Genomic DNA, 18940 nt, shown 5'->3' on the forward strand with positions numbered 1-18940 from the left:
TGAAGGTTTATGTATAGGTCTCCTTCATCAGGTTAATGGTGCGGCATTTCCCTTTTGCTAATTCCCCCTTGGGATCCCTTCCGGACTTGGGTTTCTTATTACAGAGCATGTTGTGATCTCTTTATCCGTTTGGTGCGTGATCCAAGGATACGGGGTTGAAGTAGTTAACCATGGGAGACACCGCCGGTTAGTACAACCACGGGTACAAGCGGGTGAGCCGTACAAGGTGTTGTCTTCTCTCCTTGATAGCTATTCAAAGCTAGATTTGCTCCACATGATCGTCACTTTGTATAGTAGGTTATTTGTGACGCCCCCGATTTGACCGTACACTAATCATACACGCAAATGTGTATGATCAAGATCAAGGACTCACGGGAAGATATCACAACACAACTCTAGACACAAATTAAAATAATACAAGCTTTATATTACAAGCCAGGGGCTGGAGGGCTCGAATACATAAGCTCGAATACACAAGAGTCAGCGGAAGCAACAATATTTGAGTATAGACATGAGTTAAACAAGTTTGCCTTAAGAAGGCTAGCACAAAAGCAACAACGATCGAAAAGACAAGGCCTCCTGCCTGGGAGCCTCCTATTACTCCAAGTCATCAGCGGTCGTCACGTAGTAGTAGGCACCCTCGGGGTAGCAGTAGTCTTCAGTGGTGTCGTCTGGCTCCTGGGATCCGTCATCTGGTCGCAACAATCGGGTATGGGGGAAAAAGAGGTAGCAAAGCAACCGTGAGTACTCATCTAAAGTACTCAGCAAGCAAGGATCTGCACTACATATGCAACATTATCAAAGGAAGGCTGTATATGTGGACTGGGCTGCAGAAATGCCAGAATAAAAGGGGGAGAAGCTAGTCCTATCGAAGACTAGCATCTTCTGGAAACCACCATCTTGCAGCAATAGGAGGGAGTAGAGTAGCATAGAGTATAGTAGTAGTAGTGTTATCAACCTTGGCCAGAGATACTTTCTCGACTCCCTACGAGAAAGCAATCCCAGAGCCATACTATCCATTTCTCATATCCATGTCTCATCTCAAGTATCCAGTTCTAGTTGTATCGATCGGGATACAACTCCAAGTGTCCGTTATCGTAGGACAGGCTATCGATAGATGTTTTCTTCCCTGCAGGGGTGCACCAACTTACCCACCACGCTCGATTACCTCCGGCCGGACACACTTTCCTGGGTCATGCCCAGCCTCGGCCAAACAATACGCCGCAACCCGACCTAGGCTTAATAGAGAGACCAGCACGCCGGACTAAACCTATGCCCCCAGGGGTCATGGGCCATCGCCCCGGGAACTCCTGCACGTTGCGTGGGCGGCCGGTGAGCAGACCTAGCTACCTCCTTCAAAAAGGCAGGTGCTTACGTAGTCCAACCCGGCGCGCGCCGCTCAGTCGCTGACGTCTATTAAGCTTCGGCTGATGTATACGACGCAGAACGCCCATACTATGCCCACGTGATGGTTAGTGCTATCAGGCCAGAGGCCCCTCGGATCAAATATCCAAATCATAGTGGATTAGGAACGCGCGGTAACAAGCAAAGACTCACGAAAGATGTGACCCCGTCGCCCCGTCTCGAGTACTTGCGACAAGGGCTAAGAATGTCCGGCCATGCCTCGTAAGTATCTCGCGGGCACCTTCCAGGTCAACCCGACTCCACATCACTCGCTATTAAGCTCGCCCGGGTACCCCTCAGGGCCGAACCATCTTTAGTAACATGGTTTAGTATAAAGTCATAGTAACCATAGTAACTGTGTGTCTAACACCAAGGGGAAAACCCGAGGAATCACCCCCGGCGAATTCCACTCGATGTTATCATCAAGGTGACTGTAAGAGGATCCACCCTCGAGGTTCAAACTTGAGGGGTTGCACGACGGAGCCGTAACGGAAGTGGTTAAGGAGGAAATCACCCTCGATGACCTCGACCATATAGCTACACTACAGAGATCTCCTCAGGAGTGATGTAAGAGGTTCCACCCTCGACACTTGATGGTAACTCTGCAGAGCGGTACAACTAGGGGGGTGATGTGCGGTGTCGGGGCCTGGACGTCGATCACGTTGATCGGGTCTTCGATGATGAAGCAGGGGCAACAAGGACAAGGTGGGGGTCACTGATGGATCACTAACCAACCTATACTAAGCAGTTTATAATAAGCAGGTAAGGTACAACAACGGATACAAAAGTAGGCTATGCATCAGAATAGGAGCAATCAATTACATTAGCAAAATCTAATGCAAGCATGAGAGAATGGAATGGGCGATATCGGAATGATCAAAGAGGGGCTTGCCTGGTTGCTCAGACGAGAAGGAGGGGTCGTCGGTGACGTAGTCGATCACAGGGGCATCAGCATCGTCACGGGGTCTACCGAAGAGAAGAAGGGGGAGAAACAGTAAATACATAACAAGCAAGTGCATAACAGGACAACAGGCAGAGCTAGACGTGTCCTAACGCGGTGCTACACGTTACCGGCGAAGGTGGAGAACATCCGGGAATGCTTTCCTGAAGTTTGGCATTTTCGAACAGACGAAACGGAGGGGGAAAGTTGCATGTTCGCTAAGCTAGGGGTGTGTGGCAGACGAACGGAGGGTGTATCCGGATTCCTCTCGTCGTTCTGAGTAACTTTCATGTATAAAACTTTTTCATCCAAGTTACAGACTATTTTCTATGATTTTTCAAAGTTTTAAACATTTTGAAATTTCTGCATTTATTTAATCCGAATTGACCAAGTCAATTTGACTGGTCAAAAGGGAAGGCATGGCCCACATGGCATAGAGTAAACCTTAACAAAATAAATAAATTCTAACTTAACTAAATGGGGTCCACCTGCCATAGGCTAGTAGCTACCCTAATTAGTAATTAATCTAAACTACTTTGCATATGGCCGGTCAGAGGCACAGCCAGCCTCACGGCTTGTGCACACACATGCACAGCACATGGGCGCTCGGCCATGGCCAAGGCCACAACCGAGGCCAGTTGCAGGAGCAGTCAGCGATGGTAGCGAGCAGCAGCAGCAAAGAACATCAGTGGCATGAGCAACAGCACTAGGAAGCAGCAGTAAGTAGAGGTATGGGCAGCGGCAACAACTAAGTGGCAGCAGTACGCAGATGTAGCGTCGGCCGGCTGCGCCGAAGCAACGAGCAGCAGCACGCAGGAGTAGCAGGCGGCGCAAGCAGTAGGCTGGGACGCGGGCACGCACGCACGCATAACGCAGGGATGCCGGCGGCTGTAGCCAGCAGCCCCAGCAGCATGCAGCAGCACAGCACCTGGGAGGCGGGCGTGCTCGCACGCCCGGGGCGCGGCCAGCGCGCGATGTGGGTGAAGGGCGGGTGTGCGCAGGCGAAGCGGCTGTAGTAGGCCGCGCCGCAGCACACAACAGTAGTAGCTGGAGCAGGGGCGTGGGCGACAGCGAGCGGCGAGCGGGGCAGCGATAGGCAGCAGCAGCGTACTAGTAGAGCGGAGGCAGCAAACAAAGCAGCACAAGGAGCAGCAGGCGCGCGTACATGGGCACTGAGGTTCGGCCATGGCGGCCGCCGGCTCGTACAGGTGACTACGGCAACGGAATCGAAGGGGAAACAAGGGGAATCGGGGGAGGGCCTCACAGCGGTTCTCGACGACGTGCTCGGGAGGTCGAGGAAGCGCTGAGAAAGGAGATCCGGAGCGGGGAAGTGATGACCGGACTCCGATGGCAAGCGCTCAGGGCCTCCTAGCTCGAGCCCTTCAGCATGGTGATGGAGCCGACCACGAAGGAGCTCTCAGACGCCTTCTCGTGACCCGAGGTGGCTGCTGGCCGCGAGCTTCACTGAGGCGCCTCCATGGCAGCACTCAGACGCGCGAGGCAGAGAGCAACGGGGGAGAGAGAGGGTCCAGAGGGAGGGGTGAGTGGAGTGGCAGGGGGAGGAGCCCGAGGAGGCGCGGGTGGCAGCCTTATCCTCCTCGCGGCGACGCCGACGAGGTGGTCAGGGGCAACCATGCCCCTGTAGCGACGACGCCAGGGGAATAGGAGAAGGCGACCGGGGAAGTGGGATGGCTGGGCCGGCCTGCTGGGATGGGCCGAGGCCCATGGAAAGGTCAGGGGCTCTCCCACCCCTTTGCTTTTTCCTTTTCCTTTTCTTTAATTACCAGAAAAGGAAAATGATTTATCTGGGGACCCTAATGATTTAGGAAAAATGTGGAACTGGATCATAAAAGTCCAGTGCATTTTTAGGCACTGCCTAAATTATTTTGGGGAGAGGTTTAGATTCATTTGGGATTTTCATAAATGAATTTGCATTTTAAATTGCTGGAATGGCACTGTTATAAATGTTAGTGTCCATTTTAGCATAAGAGTGATGTTTTTTTTATTTACATCAAATTGTATTAGAATTTTTTCTAAATGATGAACATTTTTCCAGCAACTTTTCTGCAACTTCAAATTTCACTTATGATTTGAATTTGAATTCAGACGGGAGTTGAAAAGAGATATTGAACAAAGGTGATTAAGCATTATTTAGCCAAATGATTAGGCTTAATCATAGAGGGTTACTGTAGCATGACACTGGGGGTGTTACATTATTATCACGCCAAATGACATGATTTTCACCCATATAATGGTGATTTTTGAAGTATAGCTTCAAATAACCTTATCTTTTAGCATCCTCGTGAAATAAGACAAAAAGAGTCTGCATCTTGTCAAATCCTATGACTACTATCCAAAATGAGAAGTAAAAAGTGATTTAAAACAGACTCATCAGCCTCACGCCATGGCATGATACGGCTGAGATCGTGGCGGCCGGCGCGGATGTGGATAATGTCGTGACATCTCCTATGGCGAGGAGATGCGGCCGACGAGGTGATGGATTGGGCGGCAAGGATGACCTTAGGGGCAGTCGATGTGGCGAGGGATTTGGTGGCTCGAATAGAACCAAGGAGTATGGAAAATGATGCGATGGGGGCAGATTTGGCAAGCGCGAAACTCGGGTTCGACGGCAGGGGGCTCGAGGTAGGTGTCACCGTTTTGGGAACGGCGGTACCCAGACTTGCCTGCCTGCGGCCCACGGCGTGGCTCCATCGACGGCCTGGTATGGCCCACCTTCAGCATTAACAACTCAAGACCCTCGCGAGGGGCCAAGCCTCGCGAGGCGGACGACACCAAGATCTATAGAAGGGGCGGCCTCCTCAGGCTGGCTCCTGAGGAGTGGAGATATCTATGCAAGCCTGACCTCATGAGGTTCAGATAACGCAAGCCATGACGACCAAGGCTCGGTGGGCGCCAACAGGCGCAGTGCAGCAGTTTCCTCTTTGGTGCTAAGGAGGCAAGCGCAGGCGCGGAGTCCCGAGGAATCAGCCAAAGGTTTCCATTTCCATGTAGCAAGACCAAGACCGCCAGGACGGCAGGAGGTCATCGCCGAGCCCACCGCAGAGTCATGACCAGAGGCTTTGCAGGCAAAGACTACTTCTGTCAGGATAAGATGTACTAGTTGTCTCCCTTCGAAATTGGCCGTTGTGGGATCCCTTTCCGCCCCCGTTTTGGGGGAAGAGGACCAAGGCCACTATAAATAGGACCTAGCCACCACCGTAGATGGGGGGATCACTCAGATCATCCTCTCCCTCACTAGCTCAAGAACACACATCCTGAGGTTGTTCGCCCACTGTCCTAGTTCATCCCCAGCCCACCTCGAGGCCAATCCATCACAAACCAGGAGTAGGGTTTTACACCGCAAGGTGGCCTGGACCTGGGTAAACTGCCTTGTTCATAGAGCTAGGCCGTGGGATCAGCGAGTAGGCAGACTGGGAGGTTGAGTTCTTCGCATGCACCCCAGAGTTCTGATCTATCCAGGGTCCACGGAGCCCGGAATCCGACATTTAGCATGCCAGGTAGGGGTGCATCGGGGCCTCTCTTCCTCCAGTCGATTCACCATCGTTTCGCTGTCCCCATGGCTGATGCTCGTCGAGTTAGTGCTGAGCGCCGGGCCGCCCTCGCCTATAGGCGACGGCGCCCCCCGTCGCTCTCCATCGCCTACGGCCAACGCTGCCATCGGCCCCGCAGCCCATAAACAGCAGGCTTCATCGATGCAGCCTTCTATGCGGTGTGATGGGCGCAATGCCACCCCGTCACTGAGCCCGGCGGCTGCTTCATCGTCTCACGCTCGTCGTGGCCCGGCGAATGCACAGGCTACGCTGCTCATGGCGCGCGAGCTCCTGCGTTACCGCCCGGTCGACGACCCCTATGAGGACTGGCTGGACCACATCACCGAGCTCGTCAGCATCGCGGGAGAGGCCCCCTGCACTGTCCCGCTCGCTGCCTCCCCCGCCGCCTCTTGCGGGCGACGTGGCCCATGGTGCGCCTCCTCCACCTCCCAGGCAAGATGCCGTCCTCAAGCCAAGGCGCGAGGCTCCACGGCGCGACCCGTGATGACCCACAAGTGTAGGGGATCTATCGTAGCCTTTTCGATAAGTAAGAGTGTCGAACCCAACGAGGAGCAGAAGGAAATGATAAGAGGTTTTCAGCAAGGTATTCTCTGCAAGCACTGAAATTATCGATAACAAATAGTTTTGTGATAAGGTAATTTGTAACAAGTAACACGCAATGCAAGTAAATAAGGTGCAGCAAGATGGCCCAATCCTTTTTGTAGCAAAGGACAAGCCTGGATAAACTCTTATATAAAGGAAAGCGCTCCCGAGGACACATGGGAATTATCGTCAAGCTAGTTTTCATCACGTTCATATGATTCGCGTTCGGTACTTTGATAATTTGATATGTGGGTGTACCGGTGCTTGGGTACTGTCCTTACTTGGACAAGCATCCCACTTATGATTAACCCCTATTGCAAGCATCCGCAACTACAACAGAAGTATTAAGGTAAACCTAACCATAGTATGAAACATATGGATCCAAATCAACCCCTTACAAAGCAACGCATAAACTAGGGTTTAAGCTTCTGTCACTCTAGCAACCCATCATCTACTTATTACTTCTCAATGCCTCCCTCTAGGCCCAAACAATGGTGAAGTTTCATGTAGTCTATGTTCACGTGACACCACTAGAGGGATAACAACATACATCTCATCAAAATATCGAATGAATACCAAATTCACATGACTACTTATAGCAAGACTTCTCCCATGTCCTCAGGAACAAACGTAACTACTCACAAAGAATATTCATGTTAATAATCAGACAGGTATTAATATGCATAATGGATCTGAACATACGATCTTCCACCAACTAAACCAACTAGCATCAACTACAAGGAGTAATCAACACTACTAGCAACCCACATGTACCAATCTAAGGTTTGGATACAAAGATTGGATACAAGAGATGAACTAGGGTTTGAGATGAGATGGTGCTGGTGAAGATGTTGATGGAGATTGACCCCCTCCCGATGAGAGGATCGTTGGTGATGACGATGGTGATGATTTCCCCCTCCCGAAGGGAAGTTTCCCCGGCAGAACAGCTCCGCCGGAGCCCTAAATTGGTTTCGCCAAGGTTCCGCCTCGTGGCGGCGGAGTTTCATCCCATGAGCTTGCTTATGATTTTTTCCTCGATGAAAGACTCCATATAGCCAAAGATGGGCATCGGAGGGCCACCAGGGGGCCCATGAGGCAGGGGGCGCGCCCAGGGGGGTAGGGGGCGCCCCCACCCTCGTGGACGGTGGGTGCCCCCCTCTGGTACTTCTTTCGCCCAATATTTTTTATATATTATGAAAATAATTCTCGTGGATTTTCAGGACTTTTGGAGATGTGCAGAATAGGTCTCTAATATTTGCTCCTTTTCCAGCCTAGAATTTCAGCTCCCGGCATTCCCCCTCTTCATGTAAACCTTGTAGAATAGGAGAGAAAAGACATAAGTATTGTGGCATAATCTGTAATAACAACCCATAATGCAATAAATATCGATATAGAAGCATGATGCAAAATGGACGTATCAACTCCCCCAAGCTTAGACCTCGCTTGTCCTCAAGCGAAAGCCGATATCGAAAAATATGTCCACATGTTTAGAGATAGAGGTGTCGATAAAATAAAATACGGACATGAGGGCATCATGATCATTCTTAGAACAACAATATATATATATATTGTCATATGATCTCTTATGCTAAAGTAACAATTCATTTACATACTCAAGTACGAATCAGAAACTTCATTGAAAACTAACAAACTGTATTCTCAGTCATTGAAGCAATTGCAATTTATCATAACATAGGAAAGAGTCAATATAAGAGCTTCTCAGCAAGTCCACATACTCAACCATCATTTAGTCTTTCACAATTGCTAACACTCACGCGATATTTATGGTTATGAAGTTTTAATCGGACACAGAGAAAGATAGGGGCTTATAGTTTTGCCTCCCAACCTTTTACCTCAAGGGTAATGTCAACAATAATAGTTCATGAAAACCAACACCCAATTAGCCATATATATCAGGATCTTTCCAACACATTGTGCTTGCCAAAGGATAAAATGTAAAAAGCAAAGGTGAGGATCACCATGACTCCTTGCATGAAGTATAAGACAAGAATAAAAGATAGGCCCTTCGCAGAGGGAAGCAGAGGTTGTCATGTGCTTTTATGGTTGGATGGACGAAATCTTAATGCAAAAGAATGTCACTTTATATTGCCACTTGTGATATGGACCTTTATTATGTAGTCCGTCGCTTTTATTTCTTCCACATCACAAGATCATATAAACCTTATCTTCTCAACACTAATAAGTCATACATATTTAGAGAGCAATTCTTATTGCTTGCAACGATGACAACTTACTTGAGGGATCTTACTCAATCCATAGGTAGATATGGTGGACTCTCATGGCAAAACTGGGTTTAGGGATATTTGGAAGCACAAGTAGTATCTCTACTTGGTGCAAAGAAATTGGCTACCAAGAGAGGGAAAGGCAAGCTCGACATGTTGGATGATCCATGACAATATAATTTATCTCAGATGTAAGAAAACATAACCCATTATGTTCTCTTCCTTGTCCAACGTCAACTCTTTAGCATATCATACTTTAATGAGTGCTCACAATTATAAAAGATATCCAATATAGTATATTTATATGTGAAAACCTCTTTTTCTTTATTACTTCCTATTAATTGCAATGATGACCAAAACTATGTTTGTCAACTCTCAACAACTTTTATTCATCATACTTTGTATATGTGAAGTCACTACTCTCCATAAGATCCATATGATCTCTTTATTTCTTCTCTTTTATTTTATTACCACAAGATCATAGCAAGATAATCAAGCCCTTGACTCGACACTAATCTTTATTATATATAGCTCACGGACTCGATTACATAGAAGGATCATAAAGCTAAACTCACAACTAGATCATACTAAAACTTTATTCTACTAGATCAAGATATTATCAAAAGGATCGAACTAAGAAAAATGGTGAAGATAAAAGTGATGGTGATACGATACCGGGCCAGTCCCCCAAGCTTGGCAGTTGCCAAGGGGAGTGCCCATACGCGATACTCAGTTCTTCTTTGTTGGTGAAGAAGGTGTTGGTGATGATGGATAGTCGCACATTGAGCGTAGGAGATCCTCCAATTTGCGGATAATGCCCTTGAGTGCGATGATATGCTCCTTCAACAAAATATTTTCACTTGTGAGATACTTGTTTTGAATACGAGCCAACTCAATCACCTTGAAAGCCTCAATCTCCGTTGTGGTAAAGAGATTGTGGTGAGGTTGAAGGATGTCTTCTTCTGCTACTACCGGAACTTGGTCCCCCATGGCCTTCTTGGTCCCATCATCCTTGTTGATCTCTCTGGGCTCTTCTCTCTTCAGCTCTATCTTCATTAGCCAAGCATCGTTGCCCTCCTTGTTGGAGGAGGAGGGAGACGACATGATGCTTGGCCTTGACAACCCTGGCAGAAAACAGCCTGAAACAAGAACAGGAGATTTTGGCGTGATACGATGATCAAAACCTTCGGGAGATTATATAGTGATTTTTTACTGACCAAAAGAAGTATCATGCAAGAAAACGGAGTCCGGGGAGCACACGGGGTGTCCACGAGGCAGGGGGCGCACCCTCCACCCTCGTGGAAGCCTCGTGTCCTTTCCGGTCTGCTTCTTATTTTCCCATTTTCTTAAATATTCCAAAACGGATAAAAATGCCATTAGAATTGTTTTGGAGTCGGTTTACTTACCGTACCACGTACCTATTCCTTTTCAGAGTCTGGAACGTTTTGGAAAGTGTCCTTTATGTATTCCTCCGGGGTTACGGTTTCGATAACATTAGTTTCAACATATATGGGATTACCTGAGATATAATGTTTGATTCTTTGACCGTTCACCACCCTCGGATTTGTGCCTTCGAAGTTGTTGATTTTTATGGCACCGTATCGATAGACCTCCTCGATGATGTAAGGACCTTCCCATTTAGAGAGGAGTTTTCCTGCAAAAAATCTTAAACGAGAGTTGTATAGCAATACATAATCACCTACATTAAACTCACATTTTTGTATCCTTTTATCATGCCATCTTTTAACTTTTTGTTTAAACAGTTTGGCATGCTCATAGGCCTATGTTCTCCATTCATCAAGTGAGGTAATGTCAAAAAGCCTCTTCTCACCGGCAAGTTTGAAGTCATAGTTGAGCTCTTTAATAGCCCAATATGCCTTATGTTCTAGTTCAAGAGGTAAGTGACATGCTTTACCATAAACCATTTTATATGGAGACATACCCATAGGATTTTTGTATGCAGTTCTATAGGCCCATAATGCATCATCAAGTTTCTTGGACCAATTCTTTCTAGATCTATTAACAGTCTTTTACAAAATTAATTTAAGCTCTCTATTGCTAAGTTCTACTTGAATACTAGACTGTGGATGATATGGGGATGCAATTCTATGATTAACATCATATTTAGCAAGCATTTTACGGAAAGCACCATGAATAAAATGTGAACCACCATCAGTCATTAGATATCTAGGGACTCCAAACCTCAGAAAAATAACTTCTTTAAGCATCTTAATAGAGGTGTTATGATCAACACTACTAGTTGGAATAGCTTCTACCCACTTAGTAACATAATCAACAACAACTAAAATATGAGTATACCCATTAGAGGAAGGAAAAGGTCCCATATAATCAAAGCCCCAAACATCAAATGGTTCAATAACAAGTGAGTAGCTCATAGGCATTTCTTGACGTATACTAATATTACCAATTCTTTGACATTCGTCACATGACAAGACAAACTTACGGGCATCCTTGAAGAGAGTAGGCCAATAAAAACCGGATTGCAGTACCTTTTGTGCAGTTCTGTCTCTAGCATGGTGTCCTCCATAAGCCTCGGAGTGGCACTTGCGTAGGATTTGTTCATGTTCATGCTCAGGTACACAACATCTAATAACAACATCTACTCCGTCTTTATAAAGATGTGGGTCATCCCAGAAGTAATGTCTTAAATCATAGAAGAACTTTTTCTTTTGCTGGTATGTGAAACTAGGTGGTATAAATTTAGCATAATCAACATACCATGGAGCAGTACGAGAAGCATTTATGACAGCTAATTGTTCATAAGGAAAGCTATCATCAATAGGCAGTGGGTCATCAAGAACATTTTCTAACCTAGACAAGTTGTCTGCAACGGGGTTCTCAGCTCCCTTTCTATCAATAATATGCAAATCAAATTCTTGTAACAAGAGAACCCATCTAATAAGTCTAGGTTTAGCATCTTTCTTTTCCATAAGATATTTAATAGCAGCATGATCAGTGTGAATAGTTACTTTAGAATCAACAATATAAGGTCTGAACTTATCACAAGCAAATACAACTGCTAAAAATTCTTTTTCAGTAGTAGCATAATTTCTTTGAGCATTGTCTAGAGTTTTACTAGCATATTGGATAACATTTAATTTCTTATCAACTCTTTGTCCTAGAACAGCCCCTACAGCATAATCACTAGCATCACACATAATTTCAAATGGTAAATTCCAATCAGGAGGCTGAACAATAGGTGCAGAAATCAAAGATTTCTTAATTATTTCAAATGCTTCTTCACAATCATCATCAAAGACAAAAGGAACATCTTTTTGTAAGAGATTAGTCAGAGGCCGAGAAATTTTAGAAAAGTCCTTAATGAACCTCCTATAAAAACCGTCATGACCAAGGAAACTTCTTATACCTTTAATGTCCTTGGGACACGACATCTTTTCAATAGCATCAACTTTAGCTTTATCAACTTCAATACCTCTTTCAGAAATTTTATGCCCCAAGACAATACCTTCATTAACCATAAAGTGGCACTTCTCCCAATTCAAGACAAGATTAGTTTCTTCACATCTCTGCAAAACTCGATCGAGGTTGCTTAAGCAATCATCAAAAGAAGTCCCATAAACAGAGAAATCATCCATGAAAACCTCAACAATCTTTTCACAGAAGTCAGAGAATATAGCAGTCATACATCTTTGAAAGGTAGCAGGTGCATTACATAAACCAAAAGGCATATGTCTATAAGCAAAGGTACCAAAAGGGCAAGTAAAAGTTGTCTTTTCTTGATCCTCTTTTGACACATGTATTTGAGAGAAACCAGAATAACCATCTAGAAAGCAAAAATGTGTATATTTGGATAATCTTTCTAGCATTTGATCAATAAAAGGTAAAGGGTAATGATCCTTTTTAGTAGCTTTATTTAATTTGCGGCAATCAATTACCATTCTATAACCTGTAACAATTCTTTATGGGATCAATTCATCTTTATCATTAGGAACAACCGTAATACCTCACTTCTCAGGGACACAATGAACAAGACTTACCCACTGACTATCAGCAACGAGATAAATTATACCTGCCTATAGAAGCTTTAGTATTTCTTTTCTTACCACTTCTTTCATCTTAGGATTTAACCGTCGTTGTTGGTCAACAACCGGTTTAGCGTCTTTCTCCAATTTTATTTTATGCTGGCATAGAGTGGGACTAATGCCCTTAAGATCATCCAGAGTATGTCCAATAGCAGCGCGGTGCTTCTTCAGAGTTTTCAATAATTTCTTTTCTTCATGCTCTGAAAGGTTAGCACTAATAATAACAGGATATATCTCTTTCTCATCAAGATAAGCATATTTAAGAGTATCAGGTAAAGGTTTAAGCTCAAACACAGGATCACCCTTAGGTGGAGGAGGATCCCCTAGGATTTCAACAGGCAAGTTGTGTTTCAAAATAGGTCCCTGTTTAAAAAATACTTCATCTATTTCCCTTCTTTCATTCATAACATATCATTTTCATGGTCTAGCAAATATTGTTCTAAAGGATCAGTAGGAGGCACGGCAATAGAAGCAAGACCAACAATTTCATCTTTACTAGGAAATTCTTTATCATGGGGTTGTCTACGAAATTTAGCAAAATTAAACTCATGAGACATATCCCCTAAACCAACAGAAACAATATCCTTATTGCAGTCTATCTTAGCAGTAACAATATTTAAGAAGGGTCTACCAAATATAATGGGACAAAAGTCATCTTGTGGGGAACCAAGAACAAGAAAATCAGCAGGATATTTAACTTTCCCACACAAGACTTCAACATCTCTAACAATCCCCACTGGTGAAATAGTATCTCTATTGGCAAGCTTAATTGTAACATCAATCTCTTCTATCTCAGCAGGTGCAATATCATGCATAATTTCTTTGTATAAGGAATGAGGTATTGCACTTGTACTAGCACCCATATCACATAAGCCATGATAGCAATGATCTCCTATTTTAACAGAAATAACAGGCATGCCTACAACAGGTCTATGTTTATTTTTAGTATCAGGTCTAGCAATTCTAGCAGATTCATTGCAGAAATAAATAACATGCCCATCAATATTATCAGCCAAGAGATCTTTAACCATAGCAACACTAGGTTAAACTTTAATTTGCTCAGGGGGTTTAGGTGTCTTAATATTACTTTTGTTGACCACAGTTGAAGCTTTAGCATGATCCTTTATTCTAACAGGGAAAGGTGGTTTCTCAATATAAGCAGTAGGAACAACAGGATCATTATAAGTGATAGTCTTTTCTTCAACTTTAATAGGTGCAACTACTTTTACTTCAATGGGAGGATTATATTTAAACCACTTCTCCTTAGGAAGATCAACATGAGTAGGAAAGGATTCACAGAAAAAAGCTACTATCTCAAAGTCAAGTCCATATTTAGTGCTAAATTCACGGAAAGCATCGGTATCCATAAAAGATTTAACACAATCAAACTTAGGTGTTATACCTAACTCCTTACCTTCATCGAGGTGCCAATCTTCAGAGTTACATTTAATTCTTTCCAATAAATCCCATTTGAATTCAATAGTCTTCATCATAAAAGATCCAGTACAAGAAGCATCGAACATGGAGGATTACTGAGAGAAAGCCGAGCATAATTTTTTTGAATAATCATTTATTTTGAGAGATCATGATTGGGGCATGAATATAACATTGACTTAAGCCTCCCCAAGCTTGAGCGATGCTTTCTCCTTCGTGAGGCCAAAAATTATATATATAATTACGATCACGATGAACAAGATGCATAGGATAAAACTTCTGATGAAATTCCAATTTCAATCGTTGGTAGTTCCATGATCCAATATCATCAAATATCCTCAACCATGTCAATGCATCTCCCTTCAAAGATAAAGGGAAGACCTTCTTCTTGATAACATCCTCGGGCATACCTGCAAGCTTAAATAATCCACAAACTTCATCCACATAGATTAGGTGCAAATCAGGATGTAATGTTCCATCACCTGTGAAAGGATTAGCTAGCAGTTTCTCTATCATACCCGAAGGAATTTCAAAGTAAACATTTTCAGTAGGTTTAGTAGGTTGAGGAGCAACTCTTTGCTCTACTGGTCGGGGTGAAGATACCCCGAACAAGCCCCTCAAAGGATTATGTTCCATAATAACAAGTGACAGTAAATTTCAGCACACTATATAAATTTTTCCTTACCAAATTCCACCTACCAAAGGCGCTTCACTCCCCGGCAACGGCGCCAGAAAAGAGTCTTGATGACCCACAAGTGTAGGGGATCTATCATATCCTTTTTGATTAGTAAGAGTGTCGAACCCAACGAGGAGCAGAAGGAAATGATAAGCGCTTTTCAGCAAGGTATTCTCTGCAAGCACTGAAATAATCGGTAACAGATAGTTTTGTGATAAGGTAATTTGTAACGAGTAACACGTAATGCAAGTAAATAAGGTGCAACAAGATGTCCCAATCCTTTTTGTAGCAAAGGACAAGCCTGGACAAACTCTTATATAAAGGAAAGCGCTCCCGAGGACACATGAGAATTATCGTCAAGCTAGTTTTCATCACGTTCATATGATTCGCGTTCGGTACTTTGATAATTTGATATGTGGGTGTACCGGTGCTTGGGTATTGTCCTTACTTGGAAAAGCATCCCACTTATGATTAACCCCTATTGCAAGCATCCACAACTACAACAGAAGTATTAATGTAAACCTAACCATAGCATGAAACCTATGGATCCAAATCGGCCCCTTACGAAGCAACACATAAACTAGGGTTTAAGCTTCTGTCACTCTAGCAACCCATCATATACTTATTACTTCTCAATGCCTCCCTCTAGGCCCAAACAATGGTGAAGTGTCATGTAGTCGACGTTCACATGACACCACTAGAGGGATAACAACATACATCTCATCAAAATATCGAACGAATACCAAATTCACATGACTACTTATAGCAAGACTTCTCCCATGTCCTCAGGAACAAACGTAACTACTCACAAAGCATATTCATGTTCATAATCAGAGGGGTATTAATATGCATAATGGATCTGAACATATGATCTTCCACCAAGTAAACCAACTAGCATCAACTACAAGGAGTAATCAACACTACTAGCAACTCACAGGTACCAATCCGAGGTTTCGATACAAATATTGGATACAGGAGATGAACTAGGGTTTGAGATGAGATGGTGCTGGTGAAGATGTTGATGGAGATTGAGCCCCTCCCGATGAGAGAATCGTTGGTGATGACGATGGTGATGATTTCCCCGGCAGAACAGCTCCGCTGAAGCCCTAGATTGGTTCCGCCTCATGGTGCTGGAATCCGAAGTTTCCCCAGCAGAACAGCTCCACTGAAGCCCTAGATTGGTTCCGCCTCATGGCGGCCGAGTTTCGTCCTGTGAGCTTGCTTCTGATTTTTTCCTCGATGAAAGACTCCATATAGCCAAAGATGGGCATCGGAGGGCCACCAGGGGCCCACGAGGCAGGGGGCGCGCCCAGGGGGTAGGGTGCGCCCCCATCCTTGTGGACGGTGGGTGGCCCCCTCTGGTACTTCTTTCGCCCAATACTTTTTATATATTCTGAAAATAATTTCCATGGAGTTTCAAGACTTTTGGAGATGTGCAGAATAGGTCTCTAATATTTGCTCCTTTTCCAGCCCAGAATTCCAGCTGTCGGCATTCCCCCTCTTCATGTAAACCTTGTAAAATAGGAGAGAAAAGGCATAAGTATTGTGGCATAATGTGTAATAACAGCCCATAATGCAATAAATATCGATATAGAAGCATGATGCAGAATGGACGTATCAACCAGCCGCGCAGGGCACCAACGCATGACGAGGAAAGCTCCCAAGTGGTGCAACGACCGTAAGGAGATACGCATGTGCTCCCAGCACCGCCACGTCAAGATTGTGCGCCACCCGCGGTGGTTGTGCGCGAGCGCCAAGATCAGGCTCCACCTCTACGGCGGGCTCCCGTGACCATGATGGGATGACGCACGTTCACTCCGGAGATTCGCAACGTTGTTTGGCCAGGAAAGTTCAAGACAGACTGCCTCCATGCTACGACGACACCCCCGACCCTGCCTAGTTCCTGCAGCTCTATGAGTTGAGCATCGAGGCGGCCAACAGTGACGAGAAGGTCATGGCGAACTGGTTTCCCATGGCCCTCAAGGATGGCGCGTGCTCGTGGCTCCTGAACCTCCCGGTGGGATCGATTTCCTCCTGGGATGAAATGCGAGAGTGCTTCATCGCCAACTTCCAGGGCACTCGCGATCGCCCACCGGATGCGGGCGATCTGCGATGCATCAAGCAGCTGCCAAGAGAGACCCTGCAAAAGTACATCCAGCGCTTCAACAGCGTTCGCCTCAAGATTCCCAAGGTGTCAGACTAGGCCATCATCACGGCGTTCACCGATGGCGTCCGCGATGTTCAACATGGCAACCAAGTGTGCGAGAGCTGAGGAGGGTCGCCTCTCTCTCTTGGAGCTCCCAGAGGCTGACCCAGAAGACAAGAAGGCCAAGGATGTGAAGCGCAAGGGACCAGCCAGAGATGAAGCGTGACTGCGACCACCCAGAGTCATCCAAGGGCACCCGCCCGTTCTGCGTCTTCCACAACGTGCACAGCCATAACACCAATGACTGCCAGAAGTGTTGGTGAACATAGCATGCAATTTCAAAAAATTTCCTACGATCACGCAAGATCTATGTAGGAGATCACTACTGCAGGATGCTGCTGACGCGACACTATGATCAGAGACCCTTCGACGAAACTGTGTGCGATGCCATAATCGCAAACGGTGGTGTAAAAAACTGTCAAAAAGGTGCAAATCGTTTGCGATGGAGGTTGCATCAAACACGGTTAAGATTTTAGTTGCGTGTGCGATGCAGGGCATATGGTTCAGCTCAATTAACTATTTGTGATTAGGCAAATGAAGGTGTGTGCGATGTACATCATACGGTTCACTCGGATGAACTATTTGTAACTAGGCAACACAAAAGAAACAGTTAGCCAGATCAAGGTGTGTGCGATATATGGCATGCGGTTCACTCGGATGAACTGTTTGCGTTGAGACATGCGAACAGAAATGGTTCAACTTAACAAGATGTGTGTGATACGTGGCAAACGGGTCTGTAATTGGAAACGGTTGTGAAGACCGATAACAACACAGATGATTACTGCTAACAAGCTGTGTGTGTTGTGAGCAAACGATTGCTGGTATACAATTGTGAGTGATTGATGAAAACATCACCGACGGGTTCCATTGTTTAGTCTGTGTGCGATGTGATTTTCTTTGTCCGCACAACATCTATGCTCTGTCTATAGAGCATCAACATATATACTTAAAAAGACAGCATTGCATAACCAAATTAAGCATACAATTACACAAGTGACTACACACATAACATTTCCACACACCAAAGTAAGCAATTACATGCATACTAAAGTAGGGGAAATGAGGATCTAACCATCTACTTATTTTTGTGATGACGCTTGCCATTGCTCTGCTTCCGGCTGGATCCCTGGCCGGTTTGGGGAAGGAGGCACTTCCTCATGTCAACAATCTGCCTGTACATGTCGTAGCTTGTGTACGCCTCCTTGGCCGCGTACACAACGTGAGCTTTGTCGAGTTTCTCTATCCAGGCCGAGTGCCAGGCACGCTTGTCCTTGTTGCACGAATCCTTCATGTCTCTATAGTAGGGGTCGATGATGGCCTCGGCGAGGTGAACCAGTGAGTCCTTCTCATGCTCCTTGCTACCCCAGATCTTGTATTGGCCCTGAATGTCGACAAGATTCTGGCAGGCGATGCCCGAATTCTTGAGTCCCTTTACATCGTTGGTGATGTCCACCGTAGCGAACATGTAGCGGGGGTTGTTGACAAACCTAGCGAAACGCTCGCAAGGCCTTGTGGCCAGGCAGTAGTGGTAGACGAGGACATGGTGGCGCTCGCACATCTGGGTGACGATGCCTTGGGACGAGACCGGGCACGAGCGCGGGTGTACTCGAGGTCGAACCCGACCACCTTCTACTTCTCCTTGGCAAGCAAAAACTCCATGATGTGGATGGAGTGCTCCACCCAGACCGGGTCGTTGGTGTACACCACCAAGAGGTCCATGAACCTTCTGTGGGTGTCCACCATGGCAAACATAGTGAACTGCAGCTCGTCGTCGGCAGCCGCTCGGAGCGCCATTGGAGCCGCACAGGATACCCTCTAA

General features: G+C 45.5%; 1 long non-coding RNA gene across 1 annotated transcript; it reads right to left on the reverse strand.

Moving 5' to 3' along the window:
* Positions 1-406: 406 nt before the first annotated feature.
* Positions 407-3990, reverse strand: LOC147971865 (uncharacterized). The gene is made up of 3 exons (XR_015604870.1): positions 3609-3990; positions 2297-2370; positions 407-692 (listed from the first exon to the last, which is right to left on the reverse strand). It is a non-coding gene; the product is annotated as an uncharacterized LOC147971865 (long non-coding RNA).
* Between the last annotated feature and the right edge of the window lie 14950 nt (positions 3991-18940).

Source organism: Triticum urartu, chromosome 5A (assembly GCF_056163025.1).
Source record: "Triticum urartu cultivar PI428250 chromosome 5A, HENAU_Tu73, whole genome shotgun sequence".
Taxonomy (NCBI): domain Eukaryota; kingdom Viridiplantae; phylum Streptophyta; class Magnoliopsida; order Poales; family Poaceae; genus Triticum; species Triticum urartu.